The 14,248-nt window shown below is 43.6% G+C and overlaps 1 long non-coding RNA gene across 1 annotated transcript; it reads left to right on the forward strand.

Annotated features, from left to right (window-relative positions):
* Positions 1-245: 245 nt before the first annotated feature.
* LOC116973967 lies at positions 246-12,197 on the forward strand. The gene is made up of 3 exons (XR_004412221.1): positions 246-280; positions 2,038-2,041; positions 12,186-12,197. It is a non-coding gene; the product is annotated as an uncharacterized LOC116973967 (long non-coding RNA).
* The last annotated feature ends 2,051 nt before the right edge of the window (positions 12,198-14,248 follow it).

A 14,248-nucleotide genomic window follows, 5' to 3' on the forward strand; every position in this document is an offset into this window, starting at 1 on the left:
GAATGTACAAATACGTATGGACAGCACCCGTAGTCAAGATCGAACCCGGGTCTCTGGCTCGGTAAGGCTACGCTGCGCCACCGTGCCACCTGCTTTGACCACTGATGCTGGAAGTTAGTTCATGTCCAGCTCACATAGTTCTCTCCAAGAGAGTTTGTGAAGGAAGTTTTACTAATGCCACATGGGAGGGTTTAAACTACATTGGGAGGGGGGTGGGATCTCGTGCAGGACAGAGGCACGTGAGGGGCTAGAATTTGGTCTGGAGGGTGGTGTAGGAAAGGTTATTGGACAGAATAGGCAGGTGAAAGGCGGAGAACGAGGAATAAGGTCTGGTTTAAACTGCACATATATAAATGCAAGGGGCCCGACGGGTAAGGCAGATGAGCTTAGGGCATGGATAGGTACGAGTGACTGGGACATTGTAGCCATGACTGAAACCTGGTTAAGGGAGGGGCAGGACTGGCAGCAAAATATTCCGGGGTACAGGAGCTTCAGGAGAGACACGGGTGAGGGAAAAAGAGGAGGGGTGGGAGGGGGGGGGGGTTGCATGGTTGGTTAAGGAGGATGTCACGGCAGTGATCAGAGGTAACATTATAGACGGTTCGTCTCGTGAAGTGTACTGTGTCACCTGCTTTCACCACTGATGCTGGAAGTTAGTTCATGCTCAGCTCACATAGTTCTCTCCGAGAGAGTTGAGGAATTGGAAAGGGATGATCACCATGTTGGGGGACCACCGAATAGTCAACGGGAATTAGAAGAACAAATGTGCTGGGAGATTGCAGACAGCTGCTGGTCAAATAAGGTTGTTGTAGTAGGGGATTTTAGATTTCCCAATAATTTCCAATAACGGGGAAATCATAGCGTGAAGGGTTTAGATGAAGTGCAATTCCTCAAAAGTGTTCAGGAGGGTTTTCTTCAACTGGATGTAGAGGCCCCCACACATGAGAGGGCAACGCTGGATCTAGTATTGAGAAATTGGGTAGGGCAAGTTAATGAAGTGTGTGTGGAGGAGCCGTTTGGGACCAGTGACCACAGTTCGAGTAGGTTTTAGATAGTTATGGATAGGTGTGGCGCCTTCACGCCTACGTTGGTTTTGCATACAGTCTGTCACCGCTGGCGATTCGCCAGCAGCCTCATGAGAAGGCCAAGCCACATGAGCTCAATAACAACTCCAAGGTCAGATGCACTAATTGGCCTCATCTACACACGGGTTATGAGTGGTGAGAATGTAGGTAAAAGGGGCTTCTGGAATAAAATGTGACACAAGGTGTCTGGCTGAGCTAAGTGTCGTTTGTTCTTTGCTTTCTGACGTGGGATTCAATAGAACCTACATGGGGACGGAGAGGATCCACATGTTAAAAAGCTCAACTGGGGTAAGGCCAACTTTGAAGGTATGAGAGAAGGTGTCACTCAAGTTGACTGGAGCAGGTTATTAGAGGGGAAAGGAACATCAACCAAGTGGGATGATTTTAAAAGTGTGCTGACGAATGCTCAGGATGTGTACGTCCTCGTTAGAGTGAAGGGCAAAGCAGGCAAACGTAAGGAAGCTTGGCTGACGAGGGAAATTGAGGCATTGGTCAAAAACAAGAAGGATTCATGGGACAGCTATAGGCAGCTGGGATCAAGTGCATCCCTGGAGGAGTTTCAGGAACTAAGGAGTAAACTGAATAAGGAGATCAGAAGGGCAAAACGATGGCTCTGGCGGGCAGCAGTAAGGACAATTCCAAAATACTTTTACTAGAATGTTGCCTGGGTTTCAACAACTAAGTTACAGAGATAGGTTGAATAAGTTAGGTCTTTATTCTCTGGAGCACAGAAGGTTAAGGGGGGACTTGATAGAGGTCTTTAAAATGATGAGAGGGATAGACAGAGTTGACGTGATCAAGCTTTTCCCTTTGAGAATAGGGAAGATTCAAACAAGAGGACATGACTTCAGAATTAAGGGACAGAAGTTTAGGGGTAACATGAGGGGGAACTTCTTTACTCAGAGAGTGGTAGCGGTGTGGAATGAGCTTCCAGTGGAAGTGGTGGCGGCAGGTTCGTTGGTATCATTTAAAAATAAATTGGATAGGCATATGGATGAGAAGGGAATGGAGGGTTATGGTATGAGTGCAGGCAGGTGGGACTAAGGGAACAAAGTTGTTCGGCACGGACTTGTAGGGCCGAGATGGCCTGTTTCCGTGCTGTAATTGTTATATGGTTATATGGTTTATGAATACGTAAGGGGGAAAAGGGTAACTAGAGAGAGAGTGGGACCTCTCAGGAATCAAAGCGGTCACCTCTGTGTGGAGCCACAGATGGGCAAGGTCCTCAATGAGTATTTCTCTGTATGAGGGGAAAACAGTAGGACGGAGGAACTTAGGGCAGTCAATGGAAGTATCTTGAGAAAATGCTGCGAACTATAGGCCGGTGAGCTTAACATCTGTAGTTGGAAAGTTACTGGAGAGTATTCTGAGGGATAGGTTATACAGGCATTTGGATGGGCAAGGGCTCATTAGAGATAGTCAGCGTGGTTTTACATAGAAACATATAAAATAGGTGCAGGAGTAGGCCATTTGGCCCTTCGAGCCAGCACCACCATTTAATATGATCATGGCCGATCATCCAAAATCAGTACCTTGTTCTGGCTTTTTTCCCATATCCCTTGATTCTATCAGCTCTAAGAGCTAAATCTAACTCCCTCTTGAAATGTTGTACGTGGGAGGTCGTGCCTCACAAATCTGATTGATTATTTTGAAGACTTGACCTAAACGGTTGATGAGGGCAGAGCTGTAGATGTTGTGTTACATTTCAGTAAGGCATTCGGTAAGGTTATGCATGGTAGGCTGCTCTGGAAGGTTAGATCACATGGGATCCAAGGAGAGATAGCTGAATGGATAGCAAATTTGCTCCAAGGAAGGAAGCAGAGGGTGATGATGGAAGGTTGCTTCTTAGACTGAAGGCCTGTGACTAGTGGTGTGCCTCAGGGTTCGGTGCTGGGCCACGTTACTGTTCGTCATCTACTTCAATGATTTGGATGAGAACATACAGGGTGAGTGGTTTTGCAGATAATGAAGATGGTTGTGAAAGATTGCAGAAGGATCTGGATCGATTGGGCAGGTGGTCTGAGGAATGGTTGATGGAATTTAATTTAGAGAAGTGCGAGGTGTTGCATTTTGGAACAACTAACAACGGCAGGACCTACACTATAAATGGCAGGCCTCTGGGGAGTGTTGTAGAGCAGAGGGATCTAGGAGTGCAGGCGTATGGTTCCTTGAAGGTCGAGTCGCATGTAGATAAGGTGGTCAAAAAGGCTTTTTTGAGACTGCATTTAGAATATTGTGTTCAGTTCTGGGCACCATGCTATAAGAAAGATATTGTCAAGCTTGAAAGGGTTCAGAAAAGATTTACGAGGATGTTGCCAGGACCAGAGGGTGTGAGCTGGAGGGAGAGGTTGAGTAGGCTTGGTCTCTATTCCATGGAGCGCAGGAGGATGGGTGATCTTATAGAGGTGTACAAAGAATAGATCGGGTAGATGCACAGTCTCTTGCCCAGAGTAAGGGAATCGAGGACCATAGGATATAGGTACAAGGGACGACAGATGGCGCAATGGGGACGACAGATGGCACAATGGGCTAAGTGTTCGGCTGGCAACCGGAAGGTAGCCGGTTCGAATCCCGCTTGGAGTGCATACTGTCGTTGTGTCCTTGGGCAAGACACTTCACCCACCTTTGCCTGTGTGTGAATGTGTGTGAATGTGTGTGAGTGATTGGTGGTGGTCGGAGGGGCCGTAGGCGCAGATTGGCAGCCACGCTTCCATCAGTCTGCCCCAGGGCAGCTGTGGCTACAGAAGTAGCTTACCACCACCGAGTGTGACTGAGGAGTGAATGAATAATGCGATGTAAAGCGCCTTGAGTATTAGAAAGGCGCTATATAAATCCCATCCATTATTATTATTATTATTATTAAGGTGAAGGGGAAAATATTTAATCCTCAGCGGTTATCATGGGTGACTTTAATCTACATTTAGATTGGGCCAACGAAATTGGTAACAGTGCTGAGGACGAGGATTTCCTGGAATGTATACGGGATGGGTTTTTAAACCAATATGTAGAGGAACCGACTAGAGTGGAGGCCATCCTAGACTGGGTATTGTGTAATGAGGAAGGATTAGTTAGCGATCTTGTTATGCATGGCCCCTTGGGCAACAGTGACCATAATATGGTGGAATTCTGCATTAGGATGGAGAGTGACACAGTTCATTCAGTGACTATGGTCCTGAACTTGAATAAAGGAGACTTTGAAGGTATGAGACGGAATTGGCTAGGATAATCTGGCAACTTGTACTTAAAGGGTTGACAGTGGAGATGCTATGGCAAAGATTTAAAGACCGCATGGATGAATTCCTGAAATTGTTCATCCCTGTCTGGTGAAAAATTAATCTGGGAAGGCGGCTCAACCGTGGCTGATGAGGGAAGTCAAGGACAGTGTTAAATCCAAGGAAAATGCACATACATTGGCCAGATGAAGCAGCAAACCAGAGGACTGGGAGAAATTTAGAACTCAACAGAGGAGGACAAAGGGGTTAATTAAGAGGGGGAAAGAAGAGCATGAAAGAAAGCTTGTGGGGAATACAAAAACTGACTCTAAAAGCTTCCTTAGAAATGTAAAAAGGAAAAGATTAGTGAAGACAAATGTAGGTCTCTTACAGTCAGAAACAGGTGAATTTATAATGGGAAACAAGGAAATGGCAGAACAGTTAAACAAGACTTTGGTTCTGTCTTCACTAAGGAAGACACAAACAATCTCCTGGAAATACTAGGGGACCGAGGATCTAGTGGGAGGAAGGAACTGAAGGAAATCCACATTAATCAGAAAATGGTGTTTGGTAAACTGCTGGGAATGATTTTATTTATTTGTACATTCTGTATTTATTTATGCCCACAATATTCTGTTGTGCTGAAGCAAAGCAAGAATTTCATTGTCCTAGCTGGGACATATGACAATAAACTCTCTTGAACTCTCTTGAACTTGAACTTGAACTTGAAGGCAGATAAATCCCCAGGGCCTGATGGTTTGCATCACAGAACACTCAAGGTGGTGGCCCAAACAATCATGGATACATTGGTGATAATTTTCCAATGTTCTCTCGACTCTGGATCAGTTCCTGTGGACTGGAGGGTAGCCAATGTAACCCCACTTTTTAAGAAAGGAGGGAGAGAGAAGAGGGGGGAATTATAGACCAGTTAGCCTTACAGCAGTAGTGGGGAAGATGCAGGAGTTGATTATTAAAGATGTTATAGCATCGCATTTGGAAAACTGTGACGGGAACGGTCAAAGTCAGCATGGATTTACGAAGGGAATATCATGTTTGAATAATCTTTTGGAATTGTTTGTGGATGTAACAAGTAGAATGGATAAGGTAGAGTCAGTGGATGTGGTGTATCTGGACTTTCAAAAAGCCTTTGACAAGGTCCCACACAAGAGATTAGTGTGCAGAATTAGAGCACATGGTATTGGGGGTATTGAAATGGATAGGGAACTGGTTGGCAGACAGGAAGCAAAGAGTAGGAATTAACAGCTCCTTTTCAGGATGGCAGGCAGTGACTGGTGGGGTGCCGCAAGGTTCGGTGCTGGGACACAGTTTACAATATATATTAGCGATTTAGTCAAGGGAATCTCTAAGTTTGCCGATGACACAAAGATGGGTGTCAGTGTAAACTGCAAGGAGGATGCTATGAGGATTCAGGGTGACTTGGATAGGTTGGGTGAGTGTGCAGAAACATGGCAGATGCAGTATACTGTGGATAAATGTGAGGTTATCCACTTTGGTGGCAAGAACAGGAAGGCAGATTATTATCTGAATGCTGTCAGATTAGAAGAAGGGAAGGTGCAACGAGACCTGGGTGTCCTTGTACATCAGTCACTGAAAGTAAGCATGCAGGTACAGCAGGCAGTGAAGAAAGCTAATGGCATGTTGGCCTTCATTGCAAGAGGATTTGAGTTTAGGAGCAAGGAGGTCCTGCTGCAGTTGTACAGGGCCCCGGTAAGACCGCACCTGGAGTATTGTGTGCAATTTTGGTCTCCTAATTTGAGGAAGTACATTTCTTGCAATTGAGGGAGTGCAGCATAGGTTCACCAGGTTAATTTCCGGGATAGCGGGACTGACAAATGATGCTGGAATTTAGAAGGATGAGAGGGCTCTTATAGAAACATATACAATTCATTGTGGATCGGCCAGAGTAGATGCAGGAAAAATGTTCCCAATGTTGGGGGAGTCCAGAACCAGTGGTCACAGTTTAAGAATAAGGGGTAGGCCATTTAGGACTGAGATAGGGGAAAACGTATTCACCTAGAGAGTTGTGAATTTGTGGAATTCACTGCCACAGAAGGCAGTGGAGGCCAATCCACTGGAAGTTTTCAAGAGAGAGTTAGATTTAGCTCTTAAGGCTAAGGGGAATCAAGGGATGTGCGGAAAAAGCCAGAACGGGGTACTGATTTTGGATGATCTGGCATGAACCTATTGAACCGAGTGCTGGCTCGATGGGTCGATTGGCCTACTTTCTATTTTTTATGTTTCTATGTTTCTATGAATGCGAGGGGTAACTTTTTCACACAAAGGGTGGTGGGTGTATGAAACAAGCTGGGACTAGTGTAGCTGGGGCATTGTTGGCCGGTGTGGGCAAGTTTGGCCGAAGGGCCTGTTTGCACACTGTATCACTTTATGACTCTGTCAACTGTGTCCAATATGGAGGGATTCTGTGCATCATCAAGACCATGTGGGAGTGCAGTACATCAGACTCAGCCCTATCCACAAAGCAAGTGAACAAAACCACAACAATATTAAGTTGCTGGCCAGAGGAAACACCAATTTTAGTTTAGTTTACCGATGCAGCATGGAAACAGGCCCTTCAGCCCACCAACTCTGTACAGACAGCACCCGTAGACAGGATCAAACCTGAGTCTCTAGACAGCTATTCAGGAGTCTTTGGCATGTTAGGCAGGAACTCTACCGCTGTGCCACTGTGCCGGCCCCAATGCTACATCTGAATTGTCGATGTTTCAATGAGTTCACCTTTTCATCTAAACCTGAGAAACACCTAGTCTGCTTCATCTTCATTCCACGTATCTTCAGCCATTCTACTTGCACCTTGCTTCGACTGACAAGTTCCAGTAAGCCCAATCGATTAAACCAAAATGAAACTCAAAAAAATCACATTGTTATTTCTCAAATTGGCAATTAGCATATTGAAATCAACACCACTCTTCTCCCTGGGGGCTCGCTCACACATTATTGCATTACAATGACATGCACATCGATGGCTGGAGGCAGCATTTTGGGGAGACTTTGCTCCCACATGTACTTAAACTTACGTACGACTTTGTTAATTCTCACCTTTTTCTTTTTGCCTCCTCATTCCCTGTAGGTGTTGACTGTTGCTGCTTGGTAATTTCATTGGTGTTGGTAACTCTCAGTTATATTAACCCAAGGGCCTATGTATTCAAATATTCAGTGCCAGCAGCAGAAACTACAGCCATGTCTGATTCTGCCCTCATCATATGCCCGCACATGACCTTTCCCCAGAGGAAATCATTGTGGAGAGTTGGAAATCTTGACGATTGTACATTATTAGAAATATAGAAACATAGAAAATAGGTGCAGGAGGAGGCCATTCGGCCCTTCGAGCCCCAGCACCGCCATTCATTGTGATCATGGCTGATCGTCCCCAATCAATAACCCGTGCCTGCCTTCTCCCCATATCCCTTGATTCCACAAGCCCCTAGAGTCCTATCTAACTCTCTCTTAAATCCATCCAGTGATTTGGCCTCCATTGCCCTCTGTGGCAGGGAATTCCACAAATTCACAACTCTCTGGGTGAAAACGTTTCTCACCTCAGTCTTAAATGGCCTCCCCTTTATTCTAAGACTGTGGCCCCTGGTTCTGGACTCGCCCAACATTGGAACATTTTTCCTGCATTTAGCTTGTCCAGTCCTTTTATAATTTTATATGTTTCTACTAGACTAAGTGGGACCCGTTGGGTCCCATGTTCACATGGAAGGGCTGGTCCCCCAATGCAATATTCCACCTCTCCACCAATTCCAATATTGGTGTCCAGTGGGGGGGGGAGGGGGGCTTTCTGGAGCGCTAGTATGGGTATTGTGGCCTGAAGGGACTGGTTTCCAGAGGGCTAGTATGGACAATGTGGGCCAAATAGATTCTTGGGGTGACAGCTCAGTCACTCAAGCCTGATGTGCTGGCAGCTCACTCGCGGCTGGTGGGCGAGCAGTTGATTCACGGCTTTTCCTTGAAATTCCATTTCAAGCAGGGAGCAAGGCCACCAAATTCAAATGCAGTTTCCTACCATTTCAAACAGGGTGCAAGGCCACCAAATCCAAGTGCAGTTTCTTACCACTTCAAGCAGGGTGCAAGGCCACCGAATTCCAGTGCCGTTTCCGACCACTTCAAGCAGGGTGCAAGGCCACCGAATTCAAGTGCAGTTTCATACCCCTTCAAGCAGGATGCAGGGCCACCAAACTCAAGTGCAGTTTCCTACCAGTTCAAGCCCGTCGTCTACTCCACCATTCAAGCATGGCTGATCTATCTCTCCCTCCTAACCCCATTCTCCTGCCTTCGCCCCATAATCTCTGACACCTGTACTAATCAAGAATCTATCTATCTATATCTGCCTTGAATATATCCACTGACTTTGCTTCCACAGCCATCTGTGGCAAAGAATTCCACAGATTCACCACCCTGATGAAGTAATGTTCCTTAAGTTCGCAGCTTTGATGGATATTTACTGCCAAGGCCCAAAGTGCGTATGGCCAACTGTAGCTTTTTAGCACAGCAGAAGAAGCTGTCCAAGGTTCATGACTATTATTAAACAGTTTGAATTTCAAACAACTATTCTTTGCTCATCCTCTTGACTTGATCGAAGAAAACAATATTTGTAGAATGAACTAAGACTGTGACCTGATTAAGAGAAACAAGATTGGTCATGTGCAGCTAATCAAGACACTGTATCCACATCACCATTGGCATCTATCTATCTATCTATCTATCTATCTATCTATCTATCTATCTATCTATCTATCTATCTATCTATCTATCTATCTATCTATCTATCTATCTGTCTGTCTGTCTGTCTGTCTGTCTGTCTGTCTGTCTGTCTGTCTATTTATCTATCTATTACATTATTACATTATTACATTACATTACATGATACTACATATTAAAAATTATATTTATATATTATATTATATATTATTTATTTATATTTATATTTATTTTATATTATTATTAGTCTTGATTGAATGGCGGAGTAGACTTGGACCCAACATCCTAATTCTACTCCTATCACATGATCTTATGATCTTAATATCTTATGATCATCCAATTGGCCAGTTCCCATGAAAGGTTGTCAACTTGTCAAGTTAACTTTATATTTGACTTTCCACGGAAACCCCCTGGCCTGTTGTGTAATTTAAAAAATTCTCCTTTTGTATCTGAACTTCAGAAACAGCAACATTTGATATCTCACAGCTCCCATGTTGTTATTTTTGCTTGCCTCTGTTGTCAATCATTTTGTTCTACTCACATCTTCTCTGCACACTTGAGACCAATTAGCCAACCTTCACCATCCTCTCTTAACCGGCTCTGCCTCCACCACTCATATCATTTTGCCTTTGTCAGTCACCAACATATCACTAGTTATCTCTGTTCTTGCCAGTGCTCTCTCTTCTCTTTACCGCTTCTTTGCAATTCTATGCAGCTTAAAACACAATTGATTTCTAACTTTACCAACTTGACCTATAACATTAGATAGACACAAAAAGCTGGAGTAACTCAGCGGGTCAGACCGCATCTCTGGAGAAATGTTTGGGGTCGAAACCAATAACATTATCTGTTCCCTTCTCAACAGAAGCTGCTCGACTGCTGAGTCATGCCACCAATTTTATGATATTTTTATTTGAGAAAATAAACAGTATCCAATAGCCAGTGCATAGATGTACGATAATAGAAACATAGAAAGATAGAAACATAGAAAATAGGTGCAGGAGTAGGCCATTCGGTCCTTCGAGCCTGCACCGCCATTCAATATGATCATGGCTGATCATCCAACTCAGTATCCCGTACCTGCCTTCTCTCCATACCCCCTGGTCCCTTTAGCCACAAGGGCCACATCTAACTCCCTCTTAAATATAGCCAATTAACTGGCCTCAACTACCTTCTGTGGCAGAGAGTTCCAGAGATTCATCACTCTCTGTGTGAAAAACGTTTTTCTCATCTCGGTCCTAAAGGATTTCCCCTCTATCCTTAAGCTGTGACCCCTTGAAAGAATAATGAAGAATTGAACCGGTCGAGGAAACAATTTTTGCACAAAAAATGGTCGGAATTTTGACCACGTTGGTTTGAAAAAATTTGAAAATAATTTTGCCTTAAAAAAATTGAATTGGATAAACAGATGGAGGCTATATTGCAGGTTTGTGGGAAGAGGGCAGGGAGTGCGACCAACTGGATTTATTTTTCATAGTGCAGGACCAGATACCTTTTTCAACACCATTTAAACAATTTCGAGGAATTACACTACAATTTTGAAATTCGAAGGAATGGATAAAAGGGGATAGAATGATCAAGAAGTTCACATGACAGTCTGAAGACAGAGTAAATAATTCTCTTGGGATCTGTGAAGTGAGCTTACTGTCCCTTAACCACTCCGAGAGCAGTTTTTAATCATTTAACCATAGGGTCGTTGTGATTTTTGTTTTGGCTTAGTCATGGTTAATACAGGTAGCTCTCTGAGCTGATGTGTTGTGATGTGTTCACTGAATGATTGATGACCCTGGTAATCACAAAGGGTTATCCAAGTGACCACTTGCATTTGTGCAAGAATAACAGGGAATCAATAAATCTAATTAAACTATTCCCACCTGGTAAGTATATGAAGTGGGGAAAGAAACTAGGAATGCTGATCAGTTGTATTTTTAAAGCTACCGGAAAATATGACAAATGGAAATACCCCGTTAAAAAATTAATTCTCTTCATTAAAGTATGTACTTTTAAGAAGTAGGCAGCGACATAGAAGGAGCCAATATAATCTTTAAACTGTGTTTCAAGATCTGTTAATTGATTTGCTGCTTATCCACATGAAGTAAGTAACATTAATAAAACAATCACAATATCAATTGATCAATGCTGCAATTGATCAACTGATCTCCGGGCATCTAAAACCAATTCTCTCAAAACATGCTTCTTATTTGGCCTCTTGTTTACTGGGAAGGGTCTTGACCCAAAACGTCACCCATTCCTTCTCTCCAGAGATGCTGCCTGTCCCGCTGAGTTACTTCAGCATTTTGTGTCTACCCTTGGTTACTGATATTTGCAAATTCTCACACTGGGCATTGGTACAGGATTCAGCTTCCCTTCTGTGATCTTCCCCTTCTGTCTTGCCTCACATTGAATCCGGGCATACGTGCAATATGTGGCTTTGAAATGCTCTCAGTATGATCTTAGCAATGCTGACTTTAGTGGAAATCATTTTTTACCATTCATTCTTTCACTATTCTTTCCCTAACAGCCGTTGACATCAATAATAAATCACATGGCAAGGAAATAATGTTACGTGGCAATGGCAGTCACGTTTGGGTTTTTAATCAATTCAAATCTGAAGACATCACACCTGTTTTATTCCGCATGTCAATTCCGTTCTTTCAGTTCCTTTTCCTCAATTCATCTGTCTTGGAAGCCGAAGATAGACACAAAAATCTGGAGTAACTCAGCTGGTCAGGAAGCATCTCTGGAGAAAAGGAATAGGTGACGTTTCAGGTCGAGACCCTTCTTCAGACTGTTTTCTTTTTGTTCTTTTGATCATCATGTTCCTGCTTTCCGTTTGTTTCTGGTATAATAGTCGTCCAGTCCAATCTCGGTCTCACCATGTACAACAGGCCACATCGAGAGCACTAAGTGCAGTAGATGAGGTTGAAGGAATTGCATAGAACAGGCCCTTAGTCCACAATTTCTGTGCTGGACATGATACCAAATCAAACTAATCTCATCCGACTGCATATGGTCCTTATCCATGTGAATCTTTGTCTGGGCTGGCTTTGTTATAGTCTTGTGCGTGAGTGGTCATGACTCACAAATTTGATTGTGGTTTTAAAAGAAGTAACCAAGAACGTTAATGGGGGCAGGGCTCTAGACATAGCCAATATGGACTTCAGCAAGACCTTGGATAAGGTTCCCATGGAAAGCTGTTTTGTAAAGTGAGATCACGTGGGATCCAGGGAGAACTAACTAACTGGATAAGAAATTGGCTTATTGGTAGTTGTTTTTCAGAATGGAGGCCTGTGGCAAGAGATGTGCCTCAGGGATCGGTGCTAGGCCCATTGTTGTTTGTCATCTATATCAAAATGTGGATGGGAATGTACAAGGTATAATTAGTAAGTTTGCAGATGACACTAAAAAACATGCTGCTGCAAGTGAAGATAGTTATCAAGAATTGCAACAGATCTTGATCAGCTGGGCAAGTGGGCCGAGGAATGGTAAACTGACTTTAATTCAGATAAATGTGAGGTGTTGCATTTTGGTACGTCGAACCAGGGCAGTTCCTTCACAATGAACGGATGGGGCAATTGCGTAGAGGCAATTGCGGTGGCCTCAATAGGCCTGGCTTTGGGGTGAACTTGGGGTGGGGACTGGACTTTGTGCCTTCCTCCACAGTGGTATCCATTGTGGGGGGATGATTTTTTTGTCTAATGTAATCCTGCAAGTCTGTGTCCAAGATGGCTGCCGTGAAGGGAGAGTGGACGCTGGCGCGCTTTGGCTGCCGCTGCTCTCTCTTCACACTGTGTTTTTGATTTTCTGTTTTTGGACTGAATTCTGTTTTTAATTTGTGTCTCTGTGATGTTTTTATTACTTATTTTATTCTGATTATATGTTTTTATTTCTATGAATCTATGTAAGGTGTCCTTGAGACGTCTGAAAGGCGCCCATTAAATAAAATTTATTATTATTATTATTATTACAATAGACGTATCCAGGAGTACTTGAAAGTAGTTCCTTGAAAGTGCCATGGAGGATAGATGGGGTGGTGAGGAAGGCTTTTGTCATGGAACTGAACATGGAGGGTGGATGACTATGTTACAATTGTCCAAGATTGTTGGACTATTGTTGGTGAGGCTGCGTTTGGATTACTGTGTTTAGTTTTGGACACCCTGCTATAAGAAAGATGCCATTAAGCTAGAAAATGTGCATTGAAGATTTATGAGGATGTTGTCAGGACTAGAGGATCTGAGTTAGTTATAGTCATAGAATGATACAGCGTGGAAACAGACCCTTCGACTCAACTTGCCCACAATGGCCAACATGTCCCAGCTACACTAGTCCCACCTGCCTGCACTTAGTCCATATCCCTCCAAACTTGTCCTATCCATGTACCTGTCTAACTGTTTCTTAAATGTTGGGATAGTCCCAGCCTCAACTACCTCCTCTGGCAGCTTGTTCCATACACCCAACCCCCCTTGTGTGAAAAAGTTACCCCTCAGATTCCTATTAAATCTTTTCCCCTTCATCTTAAACCTATGTCCTCTAGTTCGATTCCCCAACTCTGGGCAAGAGATTCTGTGCATCTAATTGGGACTGGTTGGGACTTTATTCCTTGCAGTACAGGAAAAGTTAAGGGTGATTTTCCTCGAGGTGTATAAGGCATTGTATCACTCTATGACTACAGTAGATAGGGAGTGGATGCGAACAAAGTATATAATAGAACTAGTTTCAATGGGTGATCAATGATTGTTGTAGACTTGGTGAGCTAAAGGGCCCATCGCAATACTCTATCCACACACTAAATTAAACCACAGGATTAATCCACAGGCTGTCATTCCCCATGGAAATACAACTCCTGCACATGGTGAGAATGGTATCTCTCGCATTTTCAGATTTCAAACACCCACAGTAATTTGATTCAGTATTTTTCACCATTCTTATATATTCATTAATAAGTTTGCAATGACACAGGATTGCAATGGGTTTTTAAAGGTTCTTCTTTAGCTGTGTAATTTCGTTAGATGTCGAACAGATATAAAAGGTGTTTGGATTTTTTTTTCTTGCATATTGGAACAAATCTAAAGTTATGGGTTTGCCTTTTGCCCTTTGGCCCTTTGGCCCAACTTGCCGGAGTTTCGATCATCCCGATGAGAGAGCTTGGCAACGGTCCGTTCAAAGGCCCCGACCACCACGGGTGAACAAAGGAGGAAGATGACTGAACTT

This window comes from Amblyraja radiata, chromosome 6 (assembly GCF_010909765.2).
Source record: "Amblyraja radiata isolate CabotCenter1 chromosome 6, sAmbRad1.1.pri, whole genome shotgun sequence".
Lineage (NCBI taxonomy): Eukaryota > Metazoa > Chordata > Chondrichthyes > Rajiformes > Rajidae > Amblyraja > Amblyraja radiata.